This window comes from Podarcis liolepis, assembly GCF_965112155.1.
Source record: "Podarcis liolepis genome assembly, chromosome: 4".
Lineage (NCBI taxonomy): Eukaryota > Metazoa > Chordata > Lepidosauria > Squamata > Lacertidae > Podarcis > Podarcis liolepis.
This window is the reverse complement of record NC_139558.1, coordinates 52,148,482-52,161,990: the sequence shown is the minus strand read 5'-3', so window position 1 is coordinate 52,161,990 and position 13,509 is coordinate 52,148,482. Positions and strand designations below refer to the sequence as shown.

Sequence of the window (13,509 nt, the reverse complement as noted above, 5' to 3'; positions counted from 1 at the left end):
AACAACTCCTGTGTCCACGGAATTTTACTTTCTGAAATATGTTAACCCCACAACAAATAAGACTCACTTAGTACAATCCGGCCCCTATTATTCACATGCACAAATATAGCCTGCAGGCTGATTGTACATGACCCCCACTGTAGAATAAATTCATGGAAGGAACTGTGGGGTCCTGTGGACTAGCCCCACCCACTGGCAATACCATTCACTGCTGCGACACCCACTGAAGAATGTTCATTTGATATTTGTTGGAAAGAAGTCTCCCTAGCTACAGATTTAGTTATTTATTTATCTTATTTGTTTATAAGATTTCTTAGCCACCAGTCACCATAAAGTCCCATGATATAACGTAATATACAGTTATTAAAAAACAAACAAATGAAATCACAGTAATGATAAACCTTCAGGGCTGAATTAGCAGTGTATTCCCTCATTTAAAATAATGGGGTAAATGCCAAGTTACAAAAGCTAGGGCTGCCATATACCCTCTTTTTCCAGGACACATCCTCTTTTTCATGGGTATGTAAAATGAGAGTCGTCATAGCGATCCATAGTTAAAAGTAGAAGTTGGCAAATGTCTCCTCTTTTTTGCTCTTCAAAATATGACAATTATAGGCTATATAAGTTTTTAAAATGTCACACACACATACCCCCCCCCTTTCAGAGGCAGTTCTATAACTAACCCAGCTATCAGAAATTGCTTCCCATCACCATAGCAATGGCTGGTGAAGTTAAAGGGCTTATCCAGATGATCCTACAAAGGATATCCAGAACACAATTTCCCCCCTTGTGCAATTCTCCCCCAACCCCCGCCCAAACAAATCCCTCTCAACACTGAATCCTGTCCCTGTGGGTAGGATATAGATTGAGAAAGATGCCTTACTCAGAGCTTTGCCAATTTCACTTCCCTGCTATCAAAAGCAGAGTCACTCTATCAAAAGCAGGGAAGTGAGATAACAAGACTCACCTTTTTACACCTCAAAATACCTGTGCAAATATATTTCAATGCCCCCTCCACCAAGAAAGAAAAGAAAAGAAAAGAAAATTTCTGTGAAAGGGCAGAAGCATTTCTGTAGAGCCTGGAAAGAGCTTTGCCAGTACTTGATTATTCATGCTTATTTGAATACTGGATGCTGTGTTTGATTTATTTTTGGATGATAGTGGCCTTTGACTTTCAGCAATGAAATCTGCATGCAAAGGACTGGTGCAGAGCCCCCTGCAAGTGGTACAGCGGGAGAGAGAGCTCCGCTGTTAAGGAAAAAGAAACTAGAGAAAGGGGTGGAGTCTTTAAAAAGCTCCACAAAACGGCACAGGGAAAGGAGGGGGAACTTGCTGTGTCACTTGGTGATATAGAAGAAACGCCCATAATATTCATAGAATTAAAATCTGTCCTTATTAAGCTTTAGTCACAGGAACACTAGCTGCAGAAAAAACTTTCATTTCCCCAGCAACGTTTCATAGCTTGAGGGCAGAGGGCTTATCATTTCCTTGCAAGGTTTCTTGTTTATTAAGAATGCTTGTAGGCCTCCCTACCTCTCAATGAATCCCAGGGTAGGATCAAAAATGTAAAAATCACATAAAACAATGGGCCATTAAAAATACTGATTAAAACAACAGGAGCAACGACAACTGCAGAGCAGTTTATTATTATTATTTATTACATTCAGGCTGCAGGGGGTTTGGATTGAGGGGAGGCATCCTTCTGCCCATTTTGGCCAGCCCAGTAGATCTCCCTGAGTCCTCTGCAAATGGAGGGACACTGGGGAAGGAACCGTCCTGCCTGCCTGCCTGCCTCATGCGCGGGCAGAAAGCCCACCAGCAATATTCCTGCCAGGAGAAGCTGATGGGAAGCCCTTAAACAAGGTGTTTCAAGAGTGGGGTGAGTCTGAGATTCTCCGGGAGCTGCTGGATGTGGAGTTGTTTCCACGGCGGGTGCCAATCTGCCCATTTCCATCCAGCTCTTGCTGTGGCTGTGGTGCTAGCTCCGCCCCTGTGCAAAGCCTTGGCAATGCTAGTACAGTGGTACCTCGGGTTACGAACTTAATTTGTTCCAGAGGTCAGTTCTTAACCTGAAACAGTTCTTAACCTGAGGCACGCTTTCGCTAATGGGGCCTCCCGCTGCTGCCGTGCCGTCGGAGCGTGATTTCTGTTCTCCTCCTGAAGCAAAGTTCTTAACCCGAGGTACTATTTCTGGGTTAGTGGAGTCTGTAACCTGAAGCGTATGTAACCTGAAGTACCACTGTAACAAGTTTTGATTGCTCTGTTGCAGCTTACCTTTTCTCCAAAAAGCAGAGAAGAGGCCAGCAGACAGGGAGGGGAGTGTGTGGTGCAATGTCTAGACCTGACAAATATGTTCAGCAGAAGTCCAAAGCCTGGACACTGGGCAATCTTAATCCTTACAAAACAGCCTGGAATCGAGATGGAGCTGGCGTGTCCTAAGCCACCATTTCTTCTGGCTTCTTAAGAGTTATATAATAAATTTTCTTTGATTATAAGTATTACCCAAACACATGTTTCCAAGCTAGGATTGGTCTTATGTGCTGCTAAGCTGTAACAAGAATGACGACGACTCAAAAAGCTTGGCAGCTCTGCTGGCGCCTTGTGATATGATTGAATGTGTCAGGGTAAAGACTGTGAACATTTAGAGTTCATATCTTATTCACTTAGAAGCAGTTTCAGGTCACATTATAGGAAAAGGAGGTGATTTATTTTATGTGACAACTATGAATTTTAATCAAAAGACATATTCAAAATAAAGTCTAGGACCCCCCCCCCCATTTTGCCTGAATTCACTATAGGCAAGTATTTCCCCTTTCCCGAGGTTTTTCTCTTCCTTTTTTCATGCAAGAGCCCTTTTCATGTTTGTACATTACAAGCTGCTCTCTTCAAATAACACACCAGAGACCCACAGCAGCTTAGATTTCTCATTCTCTCTCTAGTCTTTGACAGGGCTGTGAAATGAATGTGACTTGATTCCGCATCGTCATGTGTGCACAATTTTCCACTTTGCCTAACTGAGCCTCCTAATAACCGATAGGAAAAAAAGAAAAGAAAAACGGGGGAATGGAGGAGGCTGACAGCTCTGCTCCCTGCAGCGACTTTCTCGTAAACGCTTCAGGAGATTCATGAGGAATGGCATCAGTTCAGAAAACTGCTCAGCAAGCTCAGTAACAAGCTAGACTAATAGCCAATAAGGCCTTTTCTCAGGAAAGTCATTCACAATTCATTTATTAGTAGTACGCACTTTATGAAGAAACCTAAGACAGGAGAGAAAATGCTCACCCTTTCGCTGGGAAAGAGTGGAGCGCTTTTGAAAGGACCCTGCACAAGTTAACCCAAGAGGACAGGAATAATTTTGTAAAAATCAACCATATCTGCTCAGAGAGAGGGGCTTAATTGAGGTTCTGGAGGACCTATTGTCCATCCAAAGGCATAATTCCTTTATCGGTACCTTTCTGAAGACTCCATGCAAATGGTGGGTGGGAATGAGAAGCAAACAGTGAGCATTAATGTTAATGTAATGTGGAAAATGTTATGGGAACCTAATGCAGGTTTTGTGTGCCTCGGTTTACCAGGGTCTGCAGAACTTGCAGGCTAAGTTTCATACCCTCCAAGTGTCCCGATTTTCCAAGGACAGTCCCAGAATTACGAAAACCATCCCAGCTTCTAATTTGATCCTGGGATGTCTCTATTTCCCCAGCTTGGGGAAGAGGATAAGCCGGCATTCGTCCTGAGTGGCGGAGGCAGCAAGAAAGCATCCCGTTGCCTCTCCATGGCTGCTGCCGCCAATGTCCTCTCTTGGGCAGCTTGGAGCAGCTGCTGGAGAGTGAGTGAGGAGGAGGAGGAGAAGCTGCCACCACTGAGGCCCTGCTGTGCATGATTTTTTTTTTCATGCTTTGTGTGTCCGTGTCTAATTTTGCCCCTTTCTAAAATGTATTTATTTATGTGTGGTGCGGGGTTGTTTTTTGTTTTTGGTAAACCTACCAAAGAATAAAATAAAATTGGCATTAAGGGATTTTCTTAGGACAGTGGAGCGTGTGTCTGCTGTGTCCCATTGGTGTGGTGGCGGCAGCAGCAGCAGCACTCGCCCTTCTCATGGGAAATGTTCTGCCACAGGGCCAATGGGGGATCAAGGAAAGTCAGTTGGGGGAGAGGAGTGAGAACTGTCCCTATTTTCAGCTAAGGAATGTTGAAGGGTATGAGGTTTTACAGAAAAGCCCAGGAGATCTCAAGACTAGGCCCTGAGGCAACTGAAATGGGTGGGCTTTTTTCATCCCTAATGTGTGTTAGCGTTTGCTCTAAATAAAGTGGTCTTGTCACATCCTTTCTGTAAACAGTATACCTTAATAATAATCATAATAATAATCATAATAATAATAATAAATTTTATTTATACCCCACCCTCCCCGGCCAGAGCTGGGCTCAGGGTGGCTAACAACAGTAAAATTACAGTAAAAACATAATAGGGGGAAAAACCAATTTAAAATACAGTGGTACCCCGCAAGACGAACGCCTCGCAAGACGGAAAACCCGCTAGACGAAAGGGTTTTCCGTTTTGGAGGCGCTTCGCAAAACGAATTTCCCTATGGGCTTGCTTCGCAAGACGACAGCCCATAGGGAAATCTCAGGGACAGCGGGGAAGCGCAGCGCGTCTTCCCCACTCTCCTCGGACCTCCTCCGAAGCCTGGCGGCGGGACGGGGACACCTCCTCCCACCGCCGCCAGGCTTCGGAAGGCTCCTCCGAAGCCGGGCGGTGGGGCGGGGACACCTCCCGCCGCCGCCGGGCTTCGGAAGGCTCCTCCGAAGCCGGGCGGTGGGGCGGGAACACCTCCCGCCGCCGCCCGGCTTCGGAACGGTGCTCCGAAGCCGGGCGGTGGGGAGGGAACACCTCCCGCCCCCGCCCGGCTTTGGAACGGTGCTCCGAAGCCGGGCGGTGGGGCGGGAACACCTCCCACCGCCGCCCGGCTTTGGAACGGTGCTCCGAAGCCGGGCGGTGGGGAGGGAACACCTTCTGAAGGTGGGCGGGGGGTGAAAGTCTTTGCTCCCCCCTGCCTGCCTGTCCCGGAGGGCTTTTGAAGGCAGGCGGGGGGGGAGCAAAGACTTTCGCCCCCCGCCCGCCTTCAGAAGAGGTCCAGGACCTCTTCTGAAGGCTGGCGGGGGGCAAAAGTCTTTGTCCCCCCTGCCTGCCTTCCCAGGGGCTTTTAAATCGCCCCGGACAGCGGAGAAGTCCTCCGCTGTCCCGGGGCGATTTTAAAATGCCGCCCACCAGCATTTTAAGATCGCCCGGACAGCGGAGAAGTCCTCCGCTGTCCCGGGGTTTTTTAAAATGCTGGGGGTGGGAAGAAAAGCCCTTGTCCCCCCAACCCCAGCCTTCAGAAGAGGTCCCGGGGACAGACTGTCCCCGGACCTGGTCTGAAGGCGGTTTCCCTAGGAACACATTAATTGATTTTCAATGCATTCCTATGGGAAACCGTGCATCGCAAGACGAAAAACTCGCAAGACGAAGAGACTTGCGGAACGAATTAATTTCATCTTGCGAGGCACCACTGTACAGGTTAAAATGCAATTTAAAATGCAGCCTCAACAAAACCATAAGGGGAGGGAAACTTAAGGGTCAGACTGAGTTCAAACCAAAGGCCAGACCGAACACCTCTGTCTTGCAGGCCCTACGGAAAGATGTCAAGTCACGCAGGGCCCTAGTCTCTTGTGACAGAGCATTCCACCAAGTTGGGGCCAGTACTGAAAAGGCCCTGGCCCTAGTTGCGACCAATCTAACCACCTTGCGACCTGGGCCCTCCAAAATGTTGTCATTTGTGGACCTTAAGGTCCTCTGCGGCCATATCAGGAGAGGCAGTCCTGTAGGTATGTGGGTCCTAGGCCACATAGGGCTTTAAAGGTCAAAACCAGCACCTTAAACTCCACCGGGAGCCAGTGCAGTTGGTAAAGCACTGGATGAATGTGACCCCGCGGCAAGGACCCCATAAGGAGTCTCGCCGCGGCATTCTGCACCCGCTGGAGTTTCTGGGTCAGTTTCAAGGGCAGCCCCGCGTAGAGTGAGTTACAATAATCAAGCCTGGAGGTGACCATCTCATGGAACACTGTGGCTGGATCAGGGCGAGAGAGGTAATGCCTTACAGTCATATTAGGAGATCTTGAGGATACGGCCATTAGCAGAGAATTTTAGTGAATCGTTTTACTTTCTCATGGTCCAAAACCTGTGCTGGCTACCTATTCTCTTACAGTTGCAAAAGATGGCCCTTTGCATGGCTGGATGGGGATAGAAAGCAAATGGATAGAGAGCGCACAAGCAAAAAAAGCTCTACAAATATGGGCATACCATATACAATTTGACAAAATGCAAAATCACACCCCCTCCCAAACAACAAATATGACTGCAAATAATGTGTCTGGGTCTCCCAAATCTTTTCCTCTGCCCTCAGAACAAATGCCTGCCAATATCCCCCTCTCCCGCCAAACAACCCCCCAAAATACTAAAACAGAACGTGCTGGTTGCTTTTCTCAACAACTTGTTCAGTTTTTGGTGGTCAGTTCATGAAGAAAAGCAGCACAATATCTTGTAGTCTCAACTAGAAATTGAATGATTTTTGAGAAGCGGTGGAAGCCAGATGGGCTGAGGTGGTGTATGGTCACAGCAATCTTGGACAGGCACACAGCCCCAGACCCACAACGCTCCCAGTCCTGCCAGCTCCTGTCAGTCAGGGTGGAAGGGAGTGGCAGGCTTTTTTGGCTGCACTAGATCTAACATGATACAGACTTGAGCTGGGTCCCTCCAGGGAATGAACCACGACTGGCTCTGCTCCATCCTCACCATGCACTATTTTAGGGCCTTGTGCTGACTGCCCCTGGTGGGAATACTGCTAGCAATAGTCCTTCATTCTGCTGGGCTTTCTGTGGCTCCAGCAGGGGTCTCTGTGGCAGCAGTGGAGAACCACTCCTCAACAGCAGTGGCTGGGCACCAATGAGGTCATACTCAAAACCCTAACTCCCCCGAGCAGTTCAAATTGGGAGGTGGGATTGCATCCTAAAACACCTCTCCCTCCCAGCTGCTTTTAGCCTTGATGATTATTTAAGATTAGGTCCAATCCGCGCCCCTCCCCTTTAGCATCTGTGATGGGATAGACTATATATTTTCCGAAATGGCACTGGGATGTGAAATATATTTACAGGAGGACATGTGATTTTTACACCTGCAACAGGTAATTTTATTTTCATTATTGTTTACAGTAGTCCAGTTTTCAAGTGAGTGCGCTTCTCCACTGGGCGGTGGCTAAGAAAAAGAATCAAATATAGCAATGCTTTTTGGGCTTGAGAAAATTATAGCTATCCATCTAATGGACACAACGCATTGAACAAGTCTGGAGGCTCATTTTCTCCGGCGCTAACTTGCACATTATCTAAAATCTATGAAGCCCTCTGTTTGTTTGTTTAAAAAAGATGTTTTACATTAATGGGATACAATCTTTATAAAACAAAGTCAGGGAGCAGTAAGTAAAAATAGAAGTGTGATACATGCGAAGCTTGAAATGAGTCATCACATCCAATAATGCTTAATACATAATTGGCCATATCATTCGCTTGTACCAGTTTAGTCTCTCTCGAACAACAGAGCTGTGCCATAGAAAGAGATCACACAACCACATCTTTACTTAGCACAAGTTATAGATTTCCTGAAATCTGCGGGCAACCCAGTTCCATATGACTTCAGTCCCTTCCGCAGCACAGCAGCCAGCACTGTGCTGCTGCCAGTGGTTAGAATGAACTTGTTCAATTTAATGAAGTTCAGTGAATTAATTCAAAAATCCCTGAACTACACCTGAAAGTAGTTCCCACAATTTCTGGGTAAACTGAATGTGAATTGAGTTCATTCTGGGGTAGAACTTTGAATGATTTCCAGTTCATATTTAATTTCTCTTACATTATTTTTAACTCTCTGGACTCTTTGGGCTTTTCAGCTTAAAGGTCATAATTGTTGGGAAACAATGAATTAAACAATTCACACTCCACTGTGTGTTTTGATGTTTTCTCAGTCTTAAGTGTATTTTACACTTCAGCATAGCAGCTTGTAATGTTCTGAATGCTGGAATAAAATTGCTGAGCATCCTTTGGGGGAATGTTTGAATTTAACCTTGAACTGATATGAACTGGGATTGATTCCTTTATGGACATGTTGATCTAGAACTAGCTTCTTTTAAAAATATTTTTCCAAGCTCTGGTGTCAACTAACAATGTATCCCTATGGCTGGCAAGTGGAGAACAGCAGAACCTAACAAAAAAAAGAGGCATTTGTAAGGCAGTTGCAATAAACAGTCACGGAGAGAAAGCACCAAGCTGTTGCCAGATGGTGCCATCAGACTGGTCCAAACCAGTGAATTAATGTTAAGATGCTCTATACTCCATTATGCCAGTTAAAAACACCCAATTCCCTTTGGTAGTCTATTCAATATTCTGACACATGGTTACTGACTTGGCCTATTAAATTACACCTATTTATAATTACAGAAGCTCTCTTTTATAGGGTGGTTATTACCCAGAAAAAGCTGCCTATCTCAAAAAAAAAAAAAAAAAAAGGTTGTATCATAAGAGGAGAGAAGATTATAATTTGTTTTAAGTTCCCCTTGTGCCCTCAAAGCTTTGGCCATTAGCACATCACTGGCATTGTTGAGATTTTAATAACAGGCCATGGGCAGAGTTACAACATAAAGACAGCACTTAGAGGGAAAATGGGAAGGGAACAAACAAGTTGGGTGCCATTCACTGGACAACAAGCTGTTTTCACCCTGTTGAAATAGTCCTTGTTTTGTGGAAGGCAGTCACTGCTTTCCTTGGTACGTTTCCAAATATTCCCCAAGTTTGGGCAGAAGCAGTGGGTTGTGCCTCCAAACAAGAGAGAGAACATGTAAAACAAGCATAAGCATCTCGCATTCTTAGATACTGTACCCCAGAGGTGAGGAAGGTTTTTTCAACCAAAGGACCACATTACCTTCTGGGCAACTTTCCAGGGGCCAGTGGTAGGCTAGTTTCGACATACACTCACACCCCCTTCTCTTATCATCCATCAAGGAAACAAAGAAGCATTAGCAGAGTTCAAGGACACACTTCAGCTAGGCAAAAACACTCAAGGAGAACGCAGAGAAGGCCAGTGTTTGTGTGGCCTGGGGACAGTCCCAAGGGCCAGAGAGAGAGAGAGAGAGGTCTGAAGGTTCTCCATCTATGATGTACCCAAGCACCCAGACCAGTGTGTGTGACAAATGCAGAGTACAAGTTACAAATACTGCAATCCTGTACATGTCAGGGGGTTATTCCCAGTAGAGGATTGCAGTCTTGGAAAGATATACCTAATACGTCAGCTTGACCCCTGCCTAGTAAGTCCCTGGGAAGACTATCTGATCTGAATGCTGTATAAATAAAGGGATGAGTGGAGAGCAGCTATCCCAAGTCTGCTGCCAACATGAAATCTGACTGCATACTCTTGTTGGTGGGTGCTCTAAAATGTCAACCCAGAGCAGTATTGATATATGTGGCTCTCCCACAGCAGTTGCAGGCAATGTATGTAAAAGTACCTTGCTTTTTTCAACTGATCCTGACCTGACGACAGACATCATAGTGGCAAAACTTTAAGACTTGGCACTGTGGGTTAAACCACAGAGCCTAGGGCTTGCTGATCAGAAGGTCGGCGGTTTGAATCCCCACGATGGAGTGAGCTCCTGTTGCTCGGTCCCTGCTCCTGCCAACCTAACAGTTTGAAAGCACATCAAAGTGCAAGTAGATAAATAGGTACCACTCTGGTGGGAAGGTAAACGGCATTTCTGTGCACTGCTCTGGTTCACCAGAAGCGGCTTAGTCATGCTGGCCACATGACCCGGAAGCTGTACGCCAGCACCCTCAGACAATAAAGTGAGATGAACGCAGCAACCCCGGAGTCATCTGCGACTGGACCTAACGGTTAGGGGTCCCTTTACATTTACATATCTATTATGGGGGGTATTTTGTTTTTTCAGCCATTTCAAAAAGATATCTGAATACATTTATACCCCATAAATTTCCTCCAAGGTACTCAAGACAGCGCACATGGTCATCGTCCCCTAGCCCTGTGAGGCAGGTTGGACAGAGGCTTTGGGACTGACTCAATATCAGCTTTGTGGCCTGAATGGGGGATTTGGACGCAGGTTCCCCCAGCCGTAGAGCTTTATCTGATGCACACACATTGGCTCTCCATATAGTCTGTGTTCTGCTGTGGTATTATTTGCTTTCTGTTGCAAGGGTAGAAGGCAACAGAACTTTACTGATGCTTGCCAATGATGCTCTTCTTCTGATAGCTTCAACATGAGATGGGGAGGGGAGCAGGTCGAGAGAAATGAAAGGGAAGAAGGGCTCTAATTATTCACCAAGTACAAGTTGTTCAACTAACAGATGGGATGGGATGGCTTCTTCCCACTCAATCCATATGTGGCAACAGCTTTTAAGTAGATAATTATGTTCAATAACATTGCAGATACATCTCTAATGTGTGTGGGCAAATGTTTGCTCAAAGATTTCAACTCCAATGCGGCAGGGGGTGGGGGGGACACTTCTTGTATGGCCATGAAAGTCTTTTCACATGTTTAGTTGGGGAGAAGCACCAGCAACTACATCAAAATAGCTGAAATCAAACTACAGACCTGAGTTTCAGACCTGTGCTCGATATCTACTCTGTGTCTGTACACTGAAAACATAATGACTCGTTCAGTTGTTCCCATTCTTAATACAGGTGACCCATTAAAGTTTCCAATTCTGCCAGAATGACTTCTGGAAATAGCTCGTGTAGACAGCTAGACTTGATGAAGGATGACACACCTTGGAAGTAATCTGTAATTTTGTACTGTCTTTAAACATTCACTGTGCTAGGCTGCAGTCACTCAAGAGAGCAAAGAGAATTTAACACCACACTGGGGCTGCAATCCCATATAAGCCCCACTGAAGTCGATGAGCCTTACAATACTTCTATGTTGACATGTAAGACGGTAACAATTGGCAAGGCAGAGCAAGGTGGTGTTGCAAATCTGGCTTCCCAACATGCAGGTCACTGTCTATAACTGAGAAGTAGAAGCAGTGGGGTGATCAGCACTGCTCTCCCCACCACCTCCCCTCCCCATCTCATGCTGAAGCTATCAGAAGAAGAGCACCACCTCACCCCTCCCTCTTACTGGCAGAGACCTCCATGTTCGAAAGTCAGGTGCACATTGCTGCTCTGCCCCACCAGTCGCAACTGATGTATAGGATGGTTGTGTTGTATACATGCACACAAAATCGGGGAACGTGGGGCCTTTCTGATAGGGCCCTGCCACAAACGGTTTTGGGAAATATGAAAGGATGCTGAGCTGTAGCTGTTTGCTGTATGCTGTTGGCTCACTTGACCGTAGAATAAAGGCATTTATTAATACAGAGCTCACAGTTCCAGCCTTACATTTCTCCAGAACAAATAGCTTTCTAGAAATATCCTGCTTTGTTTTTTGGATTTTTTAAATGGAGATGACTTTTGTGTTGCTTTGTTTCTTCTCAGAAACAATGAAAGGTACAAGGCCATTGCCTTCATTGCTTGGTAATACCTGAAAGCGTAAGGTAAAATGCAGCTAATCATTTATAACTAAAAAAGCCCAAATAATAATTCTTTGGTCAATAGCATATTTGGATCCACAATTCAAGTGAAGTAACCAAAAGGCTGGATCATTAGCTGAATCTGATTACACTACAGTACTTGAGCCAAAAATTTTCTAACCTTCAGTTGCTGCTGGGATAGTGTTGAAAAATGCTGCAGTAATAATAAATGGCTTAGTTTACTTATCTACTATGTCCCACCATAACAGCTTAGTAAAGCCCTCTGGGTAGCTTGTCAACACACTGCTATGACAATTTCTTTCCTGGCTGTTTGTGAATGAACACAGGCGCTTTCCCCCCTATTTAACTTCTATTTTCAACAAAATTTGCTCCTGTGTCAGTACTAGACACAGAACTGGATTCAACTAAGTAAGTATGCTAGTGGAAGTCAGCACAATGAGTCCTGCTAGCGCAACTGGACTTTCCCCCTTCACCTCCCCCCCAATCAACTCAGGGGTGGGGGGTGGGCAGGCAAAACCTCAGAACAGTGTAAACGGGAGAAAAGAGGAGATATCGTTGCACAGGACAAACTGAAATGTTTGCACTGACAAAATAATTGGAAGAGTGCAACATTGAATTCCTACCAAAATGTCAAAGGTGGTATTTCTGTTTAATTCACTTTGGAATCAATTGAGGAAGCAAAATCCACACTATTTTCATGCTGTTTCTGGGCTTGGGTTTGCACACCTGCTTTTGTTTGTTTGTGAGCCAATCAAAGCAAATTTTGACTGGAGATTCCAAACTTCAGATTCCTTCAGAATCGTCAGTCTTGAGCGCCCAATCTGGCATCAGATGAAAAGTGATAGCAACTGCAATAAATAAATGTCTCGCTGCCTGAACCGCAGCCATCACCGACAGTAGGGGAAAATAGAATGTTAAAGCAGTGCTAACCTACAGCATGCAATTGAAAAATCAATTCATATCGGCTGAACATGTTATCATTACCTCTGCATGTCGTTGGCTTTAGAATAAGTTATTGGGCATTGTCTATGACTACGCACATCTTTGACTCACTGTAAATTCTCCTTCAACCACAGTGATTGTCTTAAAGGCACCTTGTGGTTTCTTTTGACATTTTAAGACAAGCTGCTTTATCACATACAATTGTTTTCGCAGGAAACAACTTCAGTGCGTGGCTCTGGGGAGACTGTTATCTCCTGGTAATGGCACCATTAACATGAGCATACTGTAATTAAAGACTGCAAGAGCAATTCATCTGGATACAGCATATGGATCTGTTTTTATCTTAAACTGACTGGGCAGCCTAATATAAATACAGGCTCAAATTCTAAAGGGAAGATTGGAATAATCTGTCTCAGCTCAGGTGCACGACCCATTGTTTTGAGACCCATTAGCCGAGAAATGTTGTTTCCCCTAGTTATACTGCAAGATCTTGGGATAGGTTAATTAAAGTAATTATTATTCTCACAGAGATCGGCAAGAGAAATGAATGCCAACTTTCCCTTACCAACAGTTGCACAGAAATGTAGACTTTAGCAGTGTGCTTGATTAAGGCTTTGCACACTTTTTTGGCAGTAATCCCAAGCAAACTTAAGGGTTGTTACTGCTGAATATACATATATGATGGAGCCACACCAAACAATACAATGACACTGGGGTCATTGTTTTTGCTGGAGTCTACTTCTCACTTCACAAAAAAAGATAAAACAAGTATCTTCTTCAATGGGCATACACATTCCCACTGGATGTGCAGAGTTGTGTCCATGGGTGGTATTCAGCTAAGTCATGGGTAGGCAAACTAAAGCTCGGGGGCCAGATCCGGCCCAATCGCCTTCTAAATCCAGTCCGTGGGCAGTCCAGGAATCAGCATGTTTTTACATGAGTAGAATGTGT

At 45.2% G+C, this 13,509-nt stretch overlaps 1 protein-coding gene across 1 annotated transcript in view; it reads right to left on the bottom strand.

Moving 5' to 3' along the window:
• The window catches only part of DSCAM (DS cell adhesion molecule), a 322,782-nt gene that overhangs the window by 100,010 nt on the left and 209,263 nt on the right, over positions 1–13,509 (bottom strand). The gene's annotated exons all lie outside the window — the stretch shown is intronic.